Genomic DNA, 19,396 nt, shown 5'->3' on the forward strand with positions numbered 1-19,396 from the left:
TCCTCAAAAAACTTAGAATTAACTTACCATGAGATCCAGCAATCTCTCTACTGGGTATTTACCCCAAAAGCTTGAAAACTCTTATTCGAAACGATATTTGCACACCGATATTCATAACAGCATTATTCACAGTGCCCAGGATATGGAAGCAATTGAAGTGTCCTACCATAGATGATTGGCTAAAGAAGCTGTGGGACATATATACAATGGAACATTACTCAGCTATAAGAAGGGATGAAATACTGCCATTTGCAACAACATGGATGGAGCTTGAAATAATCATACTAAGCAAAATAAACCAGACAGAAAAGTTTGAAAATCACATGATATCCTTTATATGTGGGATGTAAACCTAAAAGCAACAAATGAACAGGACAAACAAACAGAGACTCATGGACATAGACAATGGACTAGTGGTTACCAGAAGGGAAGGGAGATGGGGAAAATAAAAAAATAAAATGTTAAAAAATTATATATATATATATATTATGAAAAAATAATAAACTGGCATTTAAAAAATAGATAAACAAATAAAAATGTTGCAGCGATGTCAGGTTACCATGAAGGTTACTTTCCTTCTTTCTTTTTTTTGTTTTAGGTGAGGCAACCATTGGTTGGCCTTACAGATTGCAAGGACCTTGTCAGCTTACAATCCCTAATTTTTTATTCTTTATGCCTACAGCACCTGGTCTTCCTAGGTGGTCTCCCATCCAAGTACAAACCAGGCCCAACCCTGCTTAGCTTCCGAGATCAGACGGGATTGGGCTTGTTCAGGGTGGCACGGCCATAGACGCCATGAAGGTTTCTAGGCAGTTACTTTCAATATATCCTCACAGACAGTTAATAGTTTATAGACTGGAGTCAGTCTGTGGGCCACTCTTTGAGCAGCCTTGATTCACAGCACTGACTCTGGAGCCAGACTTCTTAAGTTTGAATCCCAATTTCATTCGCTTATTAGGTGGGTGGCCTGAGGAAATTTTTGTCTGTTTCCTCATATGTAAAATGGAGATAATGTTGATAATAATAACATGTGCTTCATAGGATATTGGCAAATATTAAATGAGTTAACATACAGGAGGCACAATAGTGCCCAGCATATAATAAGTGCTGTGAAGGGGTCAGCTACTATTATACTGTTTCCTAAGTCTTATTATCAGTCAGGACACTTTCAATTATAACTAACAGAAACTCAGTTCAAGTTAAACAAAAAAGGCATATGTTGGTATTTGTAACCAGGTGCTCACATATTATCTAAATCTGATACTCCATTTCTTTCTTCTGTGTAGTCTCTGCTCTCAGATGGGCCCACTCTGAGAGGGTCAAGAGGGCTACCAGCTGCTCCCAATTTATATCTTACCAGCTTAGCAACCCAATAGAGAGTCTCACCTTCTTACTTTCCCCAATTTTAGGTCGTTACTTTCATCAGCCTGACTTGGTTCATGTCATAGCCCACCAGGACCATAAGAACTGAGAATTCAGGAAAGGTAACCCTCTGATGAAAAATGCAGTGCTGTTACCCAAATAAGAGAGAATGGTTGTTTTTGTCAAATAATTGAGGAAATGGTTTATAATCTACTACATTTTGGGATGAATAATGTTTTTGACTCATGACGGAGCTTTTAGAAAATGATGTCCCACAGAAGAAGAATACCAGTCCTTCCCTGGGAAAAACTTCTAGTATATGAGGTAGAAGGGTGTACATAGCAACTTAATAAAAACTGTAATTTGGGTCTTCTAAAATGTGGTCTTAATAACAGGATATATTGTGTGTCAGAAATATTGAGTAAAAATGCCTTTATAAAATTAGCCAACATGAACCAGAAGAGACTAACCTCTCACCAATAAGAAATTTAAATAGTTTTATTGTGGAAAAACTGAGTCCAGTGGTCACATATGGGGCACCTGCAATGTGAAGGAAAAAAGACATTGACATTTTGCTCAAATCATATGAGAAGGTGCGTGTGTGACCCTTCCATTGCATCATGTGTTGGGAAAGTCTGTGCTGAGAACTCCATAAGTTCTTTGAATGATGTGATGGAGGAAATGATCAGAGTTGTAATGTTCTTCTCATTTCTGCCCTTAATGCTTGCCACATTATGAAAGATTGGGATGAAATTGATTGACGCAGGGTGTGGAAACAGTTTATTTTTCTGCAGGCTGATGGCTTAGTGGTCATGGAAATTTGTTGGAAAGAAAAAATTTTTTGAGCTGATTTCTTAGTGCAAGGGCTTTGGGGCATTAAGGGGCTCTTAGAAACCCAAATTATTGGATCCCAGAGACTCACAAGATTGTACTTCCTTATGATGAGAGAAGACATGTGAAATTACACAGGGAAAAAACAAGACTTGCTGACAGGGTTAAGAATACGTAGGTGTGCACACTTACATACCACAGGTAACTGGATGTTATATTGATTTTCTATTACCGAATTGTTTTGAGCTCCCCAGAATTAGAAAATTTAAACTACAAGGCTATTTAATAGAGTTGAAGGCCCATTTTCAGACTAAATTCATAAATTTTGATACATTTGAATCCTACTTTAAATTTCTGCAGCTGTCAACTGGAGTATAAACCTTAGTGTATATCTGAATTATCACACTGAAAATATTGCATGATTTTTTAATCATGGTTTAAGACTCCTTGCTACTCACAATGTGGTCCCTAGACCAGCATCAAAGGCATAACCTAGCAACTTATTAGAAATGTAGAATCTCAGCCTACCTTCCTTTCTTGCAGAACTATGGGTCAAAATCTGCACTTTGATGAGATTCTCAAGTACTTCCAATGCATATTATAGTTTGAGAACATTAGCATATGTTTTCACCACCTGAGATGATGATTAAATGGAATTGCTTTAGGAACTGCCAAGATTATATATTTTTAAAAATTTAACAAGTAATATTTTATTAGTGTTATCAGTGAGAACTTACGTGACCGCCCCTTCCCCCATTCTTCTACACATACATTCACTATAATCATTAATAAAAATTGGGATGCATTGGCCACCATGAAAACTCTTTGGTCATAGCTATTTGGATATATGTCTTGTCTTTGCTTCTAGATTCTAAGGTAGTTACACACATTTTATTATAAGTTATTGTATAAGTTATAAAAGTAACTTGAGGAAGAAACTATTAAAGATACTTAAGTACAATTTCCAGGAATTCAAAGCAGGGAGAAGAGAGATCACTCCTGATTAGAGGGGAAAAACAGGCAACTGCGTTTGATGTTGGGAAGGACATTTCCAATAGAGGAGCCATGGCTAGAGACTCAGAAGAGAATAAGGATGGTAAATGTTCATGGAATAAGGAACAGTCTGCTTTGGTGGTTGCATAATAAGGTATGAATAAAGTAGATGTAGGGTTTAATTTTTGGAAAGTAAGTTAAGGTCATTGCTTGGAGATTATTTAATAATAAGATGAGGAGTTTAAGCTTTATTATTTGTGCAGTTAATAACTAGAAGGTTTAGAGAGTGACATGACCAGAACTCTGTCTTGGGAAAATTTATCTGGCAAAAAGACTTTGGAAGGATGGGAGGTGGGAAGAAATGAAGGAAGGAAGACAATGAGATTATCTAAGTGGTGGAAGTGAAAATGGAAGAGAGAGAACAGATTAAAGGTCCACCAAGGATTTAAACTAAGAGAGTAATAGTAGGAATAAAAAGAAAGGGGAGAATGTGAGAGATGTTGGGGAGATTGAAGCTATAGGATTTGACAGTCTCTTGGGTCTTAAGGGCTAAAAATATGAGACGACACAAATTAACTGGATAGATGGGAAATAGATATACCAATAATAGGAATTGTAAAATCAGGGGAAAGACTTTGTTGTTTTGAGGTGGTATTGCTACTTAGAAAATGGTAAGTAGAAATGTTCAGTTGCCAGATGGAGGTGTGAATCCAGAGTCAAGAAGTTATTTACACAAAATATGGTAACTGAAAAGTTATCATGGGAGGAACTCATTAAAGGTGGGCGCACCTGGGGAAATAGAAATAAATCAATGATTAAAGTCAGAGGTCATTCACATTTAGGGGTGAAAAGAAGAGAGTCTTCAAGGAAGTGAGAGACAGACTGAAAAAGTTGGAAAAAGACAAGGCAGCACTACCTTTTGAAAGTCAGGGGGAGCTTTTCAAGATGAAGCAGGTGAGCAACAGAATTAAATAGCACAGCAAAATTGAGAAGGATCAGGCATGCGATAAGCAGTCAGAGAGAAAGGGCAATTAAGTGACTGGTGATCAAGGAGGAAAACGTTTTAAAAAGAGGAGTAGGAACTGAAGCCATCATAAGAACTTATGAGTGAATACTTCAGTTGGGAAGGCAGGGAGCAAAGATGGCTCACTAAAGGAACTGGTGGTGAAGAAAAGGGGAAATAGAGGAAAGGAGAAGGAAATAGGTTTACAGAATTGATTTAAAAAAATTTTAATGTAATAACTAAGAGTTTATTAGAAAACAGAGAAGATGGACTTGACAGTGCAGAAAAACTGATATAATTATGCTTGGGGTGATTTATGGTACACAGGTGTCAGGAGGCCTGGAGGGGTGGGAAGGGATGTAATCGAACACAGATTGGGCACTGTTTCTCCTGCAGAGATAGGCCAGTCTCAGGGATAGTTATTCCCTGCTCTCAAGGATTCCAACCTTGTAATAGAGATCAGAGGTATACCAAATAACGATACCACAGAAGTTTTTCACTATACACCACACAGACCCTCCTCTACCATGTATTCCTGGACATTCTTTTTCTTTCTTTGCATCCAAAGCCATGAGTAGCATAAACAGATTCATTCTCTTCTGAGTCACACGTGCTTTTTTTTTTTTTTTTTTTTTTTAAGCTTCAAAGGCAGAAGTCCTTTCTATTTCTGGAACTAGTGGGCTTTATTTTTTTTCCCCCAGTGTTTTGGTAGCTTGTGTAATTATGGAGCCTTGAACTTACAGTGGGAAGTGGTAGACTGAATCCTACTTATGCAAATTGTTAATTATCTTGGGACGAGTTAACCAATTTCTCTGAGACTCAATTTTTTTTTTCTGTAAAATTGAGGGTGGTAGCTACTTAAAAAAATGATCGCGAGTATTTAATGAGAAAATGTGTATGTATAAAGAGGGTACCTGGCGCATGAGCTTAGGTCAGTAGGCACATAATAAATGTTTTTTGAAAGGAGATTCAGTGAGTTCCAAGATGGCAGAGTCTGTGTCTCGCCCCCTGTACTGGTCTCCATGGTGAGGGCCATACATCTTCCTTGAGGAAGTATCCTATCCTGTTAGTCTCTTACTGCATCACTTTCACTTTTAACAACTGTTGCCTCCCTGTTTCCCTTCCCTTTTGGTGTCATTCTCTGTCTCTGTGCTTTCATTTCTCTCAGGCTGCACATTCTGAACTTGTCACCAATTCACTGTTCATGATGAACTTGTCGACCTTTTGAGGAATGATTTAATTTTAGGAGAGGATGGTGGGAAAGGGCAATGCTTGGCACTGGGGACCAAGCACTCACAGAAGGCAGAATTTTCACATCAGCTTTTCAATCATATGAAATTACTGCCACTATTTCAACACATGCCAAACCTGCAAATGCAGTCCACAGACACGCATCTTCAGCATCACCTGAGAGCTTGCGAGAAATACAAATCCTAAGGCTTTATCTAAAACAATTGAATCAGAATATGTTAATAGGATGGAGTGATTTATATTTATATGCACCTGAGAGGCACCGTTTTAGGGAAAGAGTTATTTCATAAGGTAGTTGTGAAGATTTAATGAGAAAGCATGCATAGAGCACCTAATACATGCAGGTGTACAAGTGAGTGCTTAATAAATATTCTTGGTAAATCCCAAGAGGGGAGAGTGAATTCTGTGTTCAGGACCAATGATGTGCCACAAAGATAAAGAGAAATAAAAACTACAATGTTGAACTCTTTAGAATACTAAAAAAGAGAGGGTTTTTTTTTTTTTTGGTCTGTTTGTTTTGTTTTGTTTTGCCAGAGGAAAGGAAAATAATAAAGGCAGAGGAAGGAAAGAACATAATTAATGAGTATGAGCAAGAAACTATGAAATGGAAAAATAAGGTTCTTAGGAATAAAATACCTTGAGATGGTGAAAGAAGAAATAAACAAGGGGTAAAGGGCTCTTAATATGCACACTGCTGAAAATTTGGATCAGGGCAAAAGCGCATTTCTCCAGATTGGCGGGGAGGTGTGAGTGTGTGATGTGTAGAGAAAAACAGCCAAACCCAAGTGATTTAGCAAAAGGCTGGCTTAAACTGTTTAATAGCTCTCATGTAACATGATAAGCTTGTGTTTGGAATTTTCACTCAAGGACATCTTTGTACAGAAGAACACCGTGGTTTGGTTTTGTGCCTAGCAACTGGAATAAGTGGGAGGCAGGTGGCCAAAAGAGAGACTGTAGGGTTGTGTTGAGGTGTCAGTAAACTGGCAGAGGAAGTGCAGGTCCTCAACACAGACCCTTTTTGGGTTCCAGATGACTGGGCGAATCCACTGTTAATCATCTCCACACAAATGGATGAGAACTACCTCATAGCCCCCATTTCCCCTATGTCACAGGATGATTGCCAGCCTGGGGTGGGTTAGAGATGTGGAGGCTTCTCTAGGAAGCCTCATGACTGTAGGTAGTGAGATATGGTGTCAGCATTAGGGAAGGGTGGAGAAACGCATTCTGGTTCCCTTTTGTCCCACCTCAGCCACTGTCAATGAAGTATCCCAAGGTAGGATGGGGAAGAATGGGGGTCTGGCAATAAAGGAGAACAGGAGAGACATTAGTGCTTAGCTCTGTGACAAAGTACTGAGTACGGCACCTAACTTTTCTGAATCTCTTCTTTTCATCTGCAAAATGAGTCATGTCTCTTTAGGATGTTATGAGGTGAATTAGTGTCAGTTCTGAGACATCTTAGCCCTAGATCAAGATGGGAACTTAGACATTTGTAGAATCAAACTCCTTTATTTTGCAGGTCAGGACTGAAACCAGGGCAGTCAAGCAATTTGCTTAGGGGCACACAATTACTTCATAACTGACCTAGGAGGAGAACCTAGGTCTCTGGAATTCCAGCCCAGGGCTCAAAACATTTAGAAGTTCATTCTACTGTCTTCTATGTTAAATTCTTGAGATAAATGTGCTTGCACTTTAATTTCTAGATTGTTGACTTTTCTGACCCTCGGAGCTAGGCAAGGATGCTTAATGATAAGTGTTTCGACAGCTAATAATTCTTCTGAGTCTGACTTTCCATTTTACTGAAAAAGAGAACCTTTTCATTTTACCGAAATTTTAACTATGGACTTGCCTCATTTTTTTTTTTTTCAAATTCCAGTGAATTTGGCACATTTTATTGTGGATATTTGTTGGTGTCTTGGAAAGAGCATGGATGGGCTTTGGAGTCACACAGGCCTGGCTCAAATCCTGCCTCTGCCACTTACTCGCTGTAAGTCTGGGCAAGTTCACTGAAGGCTCTGAGCCACAGTATTCTTTGTAATAGTGTATTATTTGGGTTTCTCTAGAGAATCATAACGTATAGGATCTACATATATATGAAGATTTATCATGAGGAATTGGCTCACGTGATCAAGGAGGCTGAGAAGTCTCATGACCTGTTGTCTGTAAGCTGGAGACCTAGAAAAGTCAGTGGTGTCATTCAGTCTGAGTTTGAAGACCTGGGAATCAGGGGAGCTGATGGTATAAATCCCAGTCGAAGGGCTGGAGAAGATGAGATAAAATGTCCAAGCTCAATCGGTGAGGTGAGAAAAAATTGGCAAATTCCTCCTTCCCCATCTTTGGTTCTATTCACGGTCTCAACAGATTGGATGACGACCACCTTCAACGAGGAGGGTAATTTACTTTACTGAGTCCACCAGTTCAAATGGTAACTTCATCCAGAAACACTCTCACAGACGCACCTAGAAATAACCAATCTGGGTGCCTCATGGCCAGTCAAGTTGACATAAAATTAACCGTCACAAGTAAATTCAATCTACCTTATGGAGTGGTTCGATAATTATTACAAAAGGTGTTTAAAAGTGCTTAGAAGGGGATCTGGAATATAACAGGAGCTCAATGTTTATTAGCTATCACAATTGAAAAGTAGTTATTGAGTACCTAACTGAATGACGCGTGATGGTTGATTGGAAGCCCAACCTCACAGTTAGATATAAAATATTTACCAGATCTTCACTGACGTGCCAGAGTGTTTACATTACAGGTAGCAAAACAATTAATTTAATAGCCTGTCTTCCGGCTCTATTCAAAATCAGAGGGTGTACCTCTGATTGCAGGGAATTTTTTAAATAGTCAAATAAACATTTTCGGTGAGGACTTAGCCACCCTTCTTTCCCATAATTCCTCTAGGTTGTCCTGCTTTTTTTCCCTGCTGGCTCCCGCACCAGGTCAGGTAGCTGCTCTCTCCCATCAGGAGTTTCCCCCCTTGGATTTGGGCTGTAACACTTTTCCAGGGAGAAGGAGGGTAGGGTGTTGCTGTATTCCTGGGTCAGTCATTGCTTCATTGCCTCTCTGTAAAAATATTTTCCTTGCATCATAAACTTCAGTTTCTTGTTTTCATGGGAAGTTTCCTGTTTGGTTTTGATGTAGGTAGGCTGGCAGTAAATTCTAGAAGATAAGGTAAAGCTACAGAAGCAGCTGCTCTTACAAAGAAAAAAGGCAGAGGCGGTCTATTCATCTGCTATTATTTTTTAAGAAAGGACAATTCCCTTTTACCCTTTTGCATAAAGTGGGTGGTTTGGGTTCATCCATACTGATAAGTGATAAAGGAGCTATTCATGTGGACAACTGGGAAATGACTTTTTGTGACCGAAATAGGAGGAGGCATGCTAATGTGATATTGAGCAGAGTGTGGGTTTCCTTTTTGTCCTGTGATCGGTCTCTCTGTCCAGAGGGACACACAAATGTAGCTCTAGAGTACTCAAGAATGATAGTAAGGGTATTCAGTGAAAAACCCTGATCTGTTGGTCTTGGAATAATGGTGTGAAGAGGGATATAGAATGAATAATTAGAGTGTAATCTAATATTAACAGCTATGGACTGGCTTCCTGTGAGGTGGATTTAGGGATGCTTCGATCCTTAATACCATCAACATGAAATTATACACACACATCAGACGCTGGTCATGGCTGGTATGCCATTGGATATTTTCAGGAAAGGAAATAAAGGATTTACAGGGGGCAGAAATAAGTATGCCACATTTCTCCTTGTCTGTGTCGTGCCAGACAGGGAGACTGTACATTGTAAAACAAAACACATGCGCACACACACACACACACACACACACACACAGCCATTTTACTGTATATTTTTTAATGTCTTAACAGGCACAGAGGAAATGTCCATTCCCTTTCAAATTTTATACCATTGCCTTCGAAATTGAAGGTGAAATGTTTTTCAGCCTTCTAAGGCTGGGTAAATGTTCCACTAACTCAGGGTAGGGGTTAATGTATCAAGACAGATTCTCATTTGGTGATCTAAAGACCAACAGACCCAACTTGTGGGTATGTTACTCATCATCAAAAGCTAAATTTGAACAGTCACTTGAGAAATAGACGTTTAAATTTCAGAAGCAATTTCATTTAATATCCTACATGATGTTTGGGACATAAGAGAATATATGGAATTGCTTATGGGAGGCATCAAACAAAAGAATGAGATCCTGATTTTCTCCACACTCAGAGTAAGGTGAAGGGAGTGGATCTCAGGGTTTATTTTATTTGCACCATAGCATCAGGCACCTAGCATGCTTGAGAATACAGGCTGAGTTGTGACTAGCATCCGGTGTGACTGATTTACGTTTAAATGGAGTCATAAAAACTGTGGTAAGTATGAGACAATTCAGAAAGGATCAAAACAAAGTTAGAAATCTTATTTCAGAAAATATATTTAGTACTGCAATGGTTTTCTGCTTTTGGCTATTGTATTGATTATGCCAGTCTGATGTATTTCAGGAAAACTTGCTGATCCATTAATCAAGCAGGTTCCTGCTAGCCTTGATTAATTTGTTCTTTTCCAGCCACATTCCACACTGTGGCTTGCTAATGGAGCTTTTGGAAAGCCTGCTTGGTAGGTGGTAAATAATCAAAACTCCAATCAACCAATCTCTTACTTTCAAAAACCAGAAGATACCCTTGGATTATCTTTTCTTCAACCACCAGATTTTAGGGGAGATAAGCCTGAGGACAGTTCATACTGGTATCACCTACTACTGATTTTGGCACCCTCAAGGAGTCAGGGGTAGAGATAGGAAGCAAGGCACAGCATACCTGAGTGGAGTTTGTTTCTTGGGTACTGCTTTGGAACAGTGTAGAACTCCATTTGTGGATCTGTGGCTTAGGGATCTCTCTTGTCCAAAGGGGAGTTAGATTCTTTTCCTGGCAAGAAATAATGCTTTACGTAGTGGCAGAACAGATAAAAATGGCCTCCAGTGCAAAATCTAATGTCCCCTGCCAAGACAATCATAATGCCTCCCTGTTCTTTTCTCCTTTGAGCAGAGGCAATGATTTTGGCTAAGCAAAGTTGAGATTCTTGTGTGGCGTGTGAGCTGGGTGTCCTTTGGGGAGGAAGGAGACGTTGTGGGATAAGGAGATACTATAGGGAACCCTAGATGGGAGGAAGGAATGCTAAGATGGAGAGGACAGAGCTGATGCGCAGGCCTGCCGCCTTCTTTCTCATCCCAGGAGAGGGTGAAAAGGCCCCATGAAGAATGCACACCAGGGCCTACCTTGTCCAAAGGTACCCAAGCCTGTGTCAAGACCTCTTACTCTGGCACAATTACGCCATTGCCTCACCTTTCATGCCCAGGGCACTGCTGCCATGGTGTGGCCTCACCATTGGGTTAATTCAAGGCCAAGACAAAGTTAAGATAGCTAACCTGCAAGTTTTGAATCTAGCCAGCTTCTGAGGCCACTTTTGGTCTGGCGAAGTCTCTTGTTTGGAATTCATTCTTAGGGATCCTACTGGAAATCTTTCTTGTCTCTTCTTTTTGCAATTATGTCATATGATCCAGAGAGGTCATTTGTACAGTTATTCACTTCCCCTCCTGGAAGAGTGGGAGATATACAGAGGTGTTTCACACTTATCTGGGCATTTATAATAAGGTATCAATCCAAAAATAGAGGGCCGCCGTGACTATGAATGGATACCTTATAAAAGAACTCAGGAAGATTGGTAAGAACTTTTCATAGTTCAGGGCTAAGAATGTAGTCTCATTTACTGTATTTGTCTTCCTCAGAGAAGTGGCTTGAAATGATTTCTATGCATAGTAAAAGACTTAGTAGTTCACAGTGAAGTTACAGATGTGTCATCTGAGTTTGCAATTGGAATTCTAGGTGACAGTTATCATTGCATTATAGTATCTTGATGAGCAGGTAGCACATCGTTGTTTTGCAGATGAAGTGAAGGCAGAGAAGGGAGTTCTTAGGACTGGGCAACCTGGATTTGTGCCCATTTCTTATTAATCACAGAATTCCAGAAAGCTCACTTTTCCAGTAGGGTTTCTTTACTCTAAAATAGTAAGTATTGCCACTGGTAATGTGGTTTGCTAATGGTGTTTATATTATTCATGTGAGGATGAACTGAGAGAAGCTCTCAGGTTTCTGAACAGAAAAGCAGCTCCTAAACAGCAGAGACAAATTATATTCAGTGTAGAGGCCACGTGAGTACAAGAATTTCCATTTTTTCCCCCTAAAATGGAACAAGAAATAGTTCAGTTGGTCATTTTTCACACAGAAGGCAATAGACCCAAAAGTCCTAAATCAGGCAATTATTTTAGTAATAATAATTTGTTTTCCTTGAGTGATTTGAAAATGCTGAATTAAACAGAACTATTTCTTCATAAGCAATTCCCTCCACAATACTGTAAGAGTATTAGTGAGCTTTCTGACCTCTGAGACGGGATAACAGCAGGAGAGGTGCAAGGAGCAGTTCTGGGTGACGTGGGGGCTGCATAAGCCTTTATTAGAGGAGGAACTTCACAGCTACCACCTTGCTCCCTCCTGGGTTAGCTTACCCTGCTCTCGCAATGCTAGGTTTTGCCAACCAGGCCAACTATGAACAGACCTCCTTATATCTTGGGTAGCCACAGTGGCTCATCAGGCAGGTACAGTAGCTAATTTTATTTGCTGCAAAAAGCAAGAAGATGGGTTTACTGGAGCGATAATTGGGTTCTGTTAAACTTGTTTCAGCATTGCCCAAGACCAGCAAAATACACGATAGTGATAAAGAGTGACCAATTCTCTACTTTTCTGTGTTGGAGGCTGATAAGATTGTCATTGAAAAAACTGCAACTGAATAAAAAAATCACGAACTATTGTGACTGCCCCCCTACCCGCCCTGTGTGTAATATTATCCTGAATGGTAGCTTGATTTTATTGTGAAGAATGAATTCTGAGCGTGCCAGGGAGGGAAACAGCAAGGAAGCCACCTACAGAGACTTCTAACTTCTCTCCTATGGCTACAGAGATGTTATTGTTAGATTATATTCAATACAAAAGCTCAGCGAATATTTGTGTAGTAATTGCTTGCTTATTATTCACTTTGCATATTATAATTATTTATGTATGCATGACCCTTTTAAAAATTGACTGATACCATGAACTCCTGAGAAACCCTCACCCATGCCTGAACTAGAGCATAATCAGAACTTTCAACTCAACTGCTCTTTCTTATTCTGTCTTTTCCCTCACTTATTCACTTAATATTTTTTGTTTATGACATGTATGGTTTAGTTTTAATCATGTTTAAACTTTATAAAAAGCATACCATACTATATGAAGTTTTGGAATTTGCCTTCTTCATTCAACATTATGATACCAAAATTTTTTTATATTGTTGAACATAGCCATAGTTTATTTTCTCTGCTTTATAATATTATATTACTTTAATACATTACCATTTATTTCTTCATCCTATTGTTGATAGGTATTTGGTTATTTCCAGTTTTATATTATTACGCTGTTTAATGCTGTGAGTGTTCTCTCCCAGTAAATATGTGTAAATGTTTCTCTTGGGTCTATATCTAGGAGTGCTGAGCTGCAGGGTATAGAAATGGTCAACTTTAAAAGATAAGGCCAGTTGATCTTCCAAGAGTTGTATTTTTTTTAAGAACAAGTCTAGTGTAATTCATAGCATGCAACAGATCTGTTCTTTCTGAGCTCTCATGAGAAATGTGAATAATCTTGAGGGTGAGTGCTCAGTGTGTTATGGTGGTGGGCAAATAAGGCAATATGGGAAATTTGGCAATGTTTTCAAAGAGGCCTTGTCAGACAGATGTTTTGATAGTTTAAATGAGTCAGAGAGTTGTTTACTTTTGGACCAAAGCCAATGTTTTCTGGAGCTGGCAGGGACTGATTAGGATGGAGAGAGATCAGTAAAGCATCTACCACAGTTCTGACAAAATGAGGGCTGGGATGGTGATATGGGTAGAATCAGAAGCGGGGGTTCTTCAGACTCAATCAGCGCAATTGACAACTCTTATGTAGTTAAGCCTCTTACTTTCAGGTCATAGGGCCACTCACAGATTTCTCATCTGTTCTCACCAAAATTTCGGACACTCAGTGTTGCCTCCCAGGGACAAAATAACATGGGGGAGAAAAGAAGATTTATCTTCACTTTTGCTTGTGGAATGGTTAGAAAATGTTTGAGTTAGTAAGGGGAATATGTAGATCTATCAACCTTCTTTTTGAAAGGTGAGGCTACTTTTCTCTCCTTTCTGTTTTCTGGGGCCTTCTATGGAAAACGCCAATCTTTCAGCCACTTTGTTTTTTGGAATATCCATGGGCCAGTGGTCAATGGTTTGTATATTTTCAATCAGACATAAGGAACCAGCTTTCTTACGTTTTTTTTTTCTCTGGCTTCTTTCCATATAGTGGATATCATTCAGTGGCCCATGGATATTTGAAATAAAGGCATGTCATTGCATATCTAAGTTGCGAGCTAGAACTGCTGGCTTGGAGTGAAGTGTGAATTAGTAGGGGAAATAGAATTGCTGGCTTTGACTCTTCCTTAAGGGATCCTTAAGGTCTGAGACAGACCACCCATTGGTTGTGAATGGTCAGAGTTAGACATAGTCTTGCTTAAAGACAAAGGAACTCAAATGTGACTAGTGATTTTTCCAGCTGTAAGATTTAAGAGTTTCTTTGCATGGTCTGTTCTGAGAACCTCCTTGAGCCTTGCCAAGGAACTGCCTTTAGACTTCCTCCTCTCCTCTCCATTTCTTCCTCCTTCCTTCTGCCTTCTTCCTTTTCTCACCCCCTTGTCCACCCTTTCTCCTCTCTTTCATTTCCTCTGGCAGCTAGTGGAGAAATTAGAAGAAAACAATTAGTCAAGATAGTCATCAATTTAGACAGTATTCCATTCATCTGATTTGGGTCTTGTTATACAGTATATGAGCCTACTGAGAGTATAAAAGAAGTAGAATAGTGAGCCTACAAACTGTAATAAATGATGGAGTGCTTCTGTCCATATTTTGTTAGCATTTAGGGTATCTGGGGGTGGGATGAGTAAAAGCTGTGTGACTGGGCCAGTGGAGTAAGGTAGATGACTAGTTTTCTCTGTGCTTAAGGACATTAGCATCACCCAGCAAGCAGCACTGTGCCGCGCTCCCTTTGTTCACTACAGTCACACTGTCTTACAAGCACGATCTAATTAAATCTTCATAGAAATCTTGTAAGGAAAATGTAATTATTGTGGTCATTTTACAGATGAGCAAACCAAGGCTTAGAAGTTTAGTGTTTTGCCCAAAGTTATATATTTGGGGGGCGGGGGGAGCAAGGAAGCTAGTATATTAACCTTAATCAAAAGCCTGGCTTAGCAAAGATCCCTCTGAGCGGCTTTCTGTTGTTAGAAGGAAAAGGAGCCTAGCGGTAGCTGATGGAGAAGGATTCTTCATGTTTACTTTCGAGCTACAAAGGCTGGATACATGAGGACAGCCTTTGCCATTGACAGCTGGGGCCCACCTGATCCCAAGGCTGTTACTCAAGTCACAAATGACCTGCTTCAGTGTGTTTAATTCAAATCAGAAATACTTTATATCGTTCCATAAATAAGTCCATTAAATTATGAGTGTAGTGGTTCTGTCTAAACAATCTGAAGTAACACCTCTTTCACATTAAAACACATACTGTTGACCCTCAGACAATGCAGGAGTTAGGCGTGCCGACTTCCCGCACGGTTGAAAATCCATGTATAACTACAGTACTGTGTTTGGAAGGAAAAAGTTGGCCTCTTATAAGCTAAGTAAATGAAAGAATGTGATATTTTAATGAAAACCTTAGTAAACACTCAACTATTATGAGTCCGATGTTTATTCCTAGCTCAGAGTGTAGCCCATCCTTATTTGGGTTTTACTCTTACTTCCAGCCAAGTGCCATGAATCAAGGAGTGTTCCTGGCAAGGTCTAGGCTCAGTTACAGGAAACAATAGAAGATACGGTTCCAAGCAAAAGGCAGGAGTGAATGTGCTGCTGACGGAGAGCAGATTTGGCGGCGGCATCAAGGCACTTTCAGAAACTCTGCTGAACAGGTTCTGTGTCAGCCCAGAGTACCGTGAAAGAATCTCTGAAAACTGAAAGAAGGGTCCCCACTTGATCAGTCAGTCCACTGTGTGTCTCCTGAGGAAAGGTCATCATATGTGTTATGAAGAAGACTCCTACTCCTGTTACTAGTTCCTGTATTTCTATTAAATGTTATTGTTCCACAGAATAACTTTCCTGGTGCTGGTTAAATAAATTTAGGTTAACAAACAAAAATAAATTTAATCTTAAACTATTAAGAGTCATGTGTAGAAGAGGAGGTAGAAGTTTTCATAACCAAATGTGACTATCTGTAAGAGCAAGAAGTACAGAAGCTTTATATTTTAATTGTAAATTTAAAAAAATCTTGATCTTGCCAATTTTTTCCCCAAGGCAGTTGTTACTCAGTTCCCTACACTTACTTTTTATACTTCTTTAATCACTCTTTTTATTTTTGCCTCACAGAAGCAATATTTAATTTATAAACACCTTTTGTTCTAAAAGATTATTTGTAGACTGGTAGGAACTAAAAATATGTTTTCTATAAATAGTAGTTAGACTCTCAATTGACCATTAACATAGTAAAACTTATCCTAATGATAATATATAATTATCTTATAGGTAAAAGAGTTCTTCCTTCTAATTCTAAATTGAATCTCCACCTAATTCATTAACTTCTCTGGACTCATTGTTATCCCAGTCAAAAATAAGAGAAAAATTCAAAACAAAAAATGTCAAGTGTTTGTGTGGAATGCAATATACACTAAGGGGATATCATGAAGACATGAGGCCGGGCCTTCAAGGGAAGGTGCAACTTTAGGCTTTGGAGAGTGGTTAGAATTTAAATTGGCAAGGGAAAAGGGGAGAGTATTTCAGGTGAAATGAGCAAAAATGTGGAAATTGGAATAGTCACGGATAGGAAACAGGGTGTGTTAATGAAAAAACTGGTGAAATCAAAGATTTATACCATACTTGGGATGGCTTAGCATCTGGACTACATCAGATGAGGATTCTGGAACTTAAGAATAGAAGAAGGCATTTAATATTTGTTGAAATATTTGTTGAATGAATGTCTTGTATTTAGGTCCCTAACCTTTTTTCTCTTTGGATTATTCCATGTCATCTTCTCTTGTTTCTTTCTTCCCAGCTCTCTCTAGCCCTAAGTCGCTTCCTCCTCTTATATAAGATTTTCCCTCATCTTCCTTTGCAAGGGAGTGGGAGAATTTTAATTATTCTTAATCGGACCCAGCTGATTTTTGTAAATCTTGCTAACGAGGCTGTAATGTATCACATCTCCATTTATTGGCTCATCATTTCCTTTAGGGGCCTTCTGTACTCCCCATCACGTATCTGAGACTCAGAAGAGGGTACCCGTTGATATCTTTGTGTTTCTAAGCAGACTGCTCAGCAGTAGGCTCCTCTTGCAGACCTCCAGCTGCCCAGAGCTCTGTAGCTTTGCCCACACAGCAGACTGTAGTGGAACAAAGCTCAGGCTAGAAATGAAACGAATGAGTATCGCTTTTTTTTTTTTTTTTTTTTTTTATTTCTGGCCATGACATTGGCAGTGAAGAATGTATAAGAACTGTAGGAAGATCTTCCCTAAGCATCATCATTCCTCCTCTGCTCCTATCCTTCTGCCCCTTTTAGTCTTTCTGGCTCAGATGCCCAGCACTTCACCTTTATCACTACCCTCAAATATTTCTTGCTTCTCCTAGCTTCTTCCCCTACTAATGGAGATTCTATTAACTATTTCATAGAGTCATCTTGAAAAATTAATCTGCATTAGTTTTCAAATTACATTACCTAATTCATGACTGATTCTTCATTTGAAAAAACAAGTCAATCTTTTTATTCCACTGTTTTATGTTTTTATTTTGTTTTTGTTTATTTGTTTTAGTTGTAGTCTTGATCACAGTAAAAAAAAAAATACTGTTGGGGGACCTTAAGCAAATAGAAGCTACATATGGACATGGTAAACATACATTCTATATTCCCAGGACCCATGGATTTTAATATGTGAATGCTTATGGGGACTTTGGGGCAAAATATTTAAAATTAGGATGGTTGGCTTGTATCTTGCATGTGTATGTGCTATATCTATGTTCTTATCAAAACAATTTCCATGAACCCTAAAACTGGACCTGAGTTTCCATTCTTAGAGAGTTCCTTGAGAGCAGAGTTCAGTTAAAATGTAGGAACCTATATGTTTAAACTCATTGCTCATCCAACCTGAATGCGAATTAGTTTTAGATCCTTTGAGCTGTTAGACTCTTGAGAAACAGGCTCCAAGGAGTGTAAGGAGGAGGCACAAAGGTTCTTTGAATTAATCCTTAGCTGTTGCTATCAAAATATGGAGCTCTAAAAAAATACAAATTGATGGGCCTCACTTTTTGAAATTCTGGTTTGGTAGGTCTGGGGTATGGCATAGGCATGTGCATTATAAACACCACGACTGATTCTGATACCTAGTTAAAGTGTAGCCACTGACTAATGCATAGTGCCTTTCCCTTAGCAGAGTATCATTATATTGACTGCTTGAAAGGGGGCCTAAAGCCCAAATGAGTAGACAGGCCTGGGTGGGATTCTGCAATAAAGGGCTTGTTTTGAAATGGTGTTCTGTATTGCAATGGGAGCAGTCTTTATGGAGGAGTTTCTGGCCAGTTTGGGCTACTCATTTGGGGGATAACCTCTGCTGTCATTAGGAAAAGGAGGAGGTTTCTTATCACATTAGAGGTTTTTTTTTGGGGGGGGCGGGGGGGTTGCCAAATTGAGGGATATTTAGGCTCTGTGCTGTGCAGAGCAGCTAGGGAAAGGAGGAGCTACCAGCTAGCAGCTGGCCCCAAAAGCAGCATCAGTATATAAATACATTAGGAACCTACAAGTTAGCAACTTCCGTGCCTTTTGTCACACATTGTCTGTGGGACATTTCTACCCAGTGACTGTTATGCCTACTGTTTATACATTAGTCCTTTCATCAGGGCCTTCTTTGAGGCTCATGGTCCCCAGATTTCTTTAGTATAGAAATAAGTTTTCCCTGCATAGAAATACCTGGTGAAAAAAGGGAATCTCGAACAAAATTATTCAGAATTCCCCCTGGGGAGGGCTTTTTGCATGGCCTTTTTCCTCTCGCTTCCTCCACAACATTCACATAGCAAAAATAAAAACACACTCAGCCCTCTTTCAAGATCATTATAATTGGAAGGGTTTGCCTAGTCTGGGTGTAGGCGAAAGGAATCATGATTTGGAGCAGATGTGCTTTTCTTATGTAACCTGAGCTTGAGGTACCAAAGGGAAACTTTTGAATTACTCAGGTCCTGAAAGCGCACCCCAGAGGATCTGTTTTCCTGACAACCACCTTACTTCCTCTGCCTTACCCAAACCCCACCCCAGGCCTCAGGAGAAAAGGCAATTGTTGTAAACCCTTGCCAAGAGAGAATTCTGTAGGGAAAGTTCATCAGAGCTGGGTGTGGTTCTGCCTTCTGCTCCAGCTGCACAGTAGGGGGTGTCAGTATGGCCAGCAGAGTGGACCCTCGGGATATCAGACCTCTACCATTCTCCTGCCTCCGTTTGAAGAACTGGTGTCCTTTCCTCTGTGTTCTTTTAAACATGCATCCTACTGAGAGCCCAGGAAGACATCCCAGATCCTTGAAGTGGAACCATGGCATGTTTGCCATTGCATCCCAGCATCTGCCATAGGTTTTGGCACATAGTGAGTGCTTTAAAATGTTTGATGAATAAGTGATAATGACCATTCTGCCTTCTGGCTCTGGTCTAATTAGGGCTGATTATGTTTCTACTTTATAGCTACCAAGATTTCCTCCTAATCTCAGCAAAAACCTTCATGCGATGCCCACTCCCCTCAAAGACCAAGTTTTGGCCCTTAGAGA

General features: G+C 39.6%; 1 pseudogene; it reads right to left on the reverse strand.

Annotated features, from left to right (window-relative positions):
- Window positions 1-673: 673 nt before the first annotated feature.
- On the reverse strand, window positions 674-792 carry LOC118601461 (annotated as a pseudogene).
- Window positions 793-19,396: the final 18,604 nt, after the last annotated feature.

Source organism: Rousettus aegyptiacus, unplaced genomic scaffold (genome assembly GCF_014176215.1).
Source record: "Rousettus aegyptiacus isolate mRouAeg1 unplaced genomic scaffold, mRouAeg1.p scaffold_m13_p_3, whole genome shotgun sequence".
In the NCBI taxonomy this organism is placed as follows: Eukaryota; Metazoa; Chordata; class Mammalia; order Chiroptera; family Pteropodidae; genus Rousettus; species Rousettus aegyptiacus.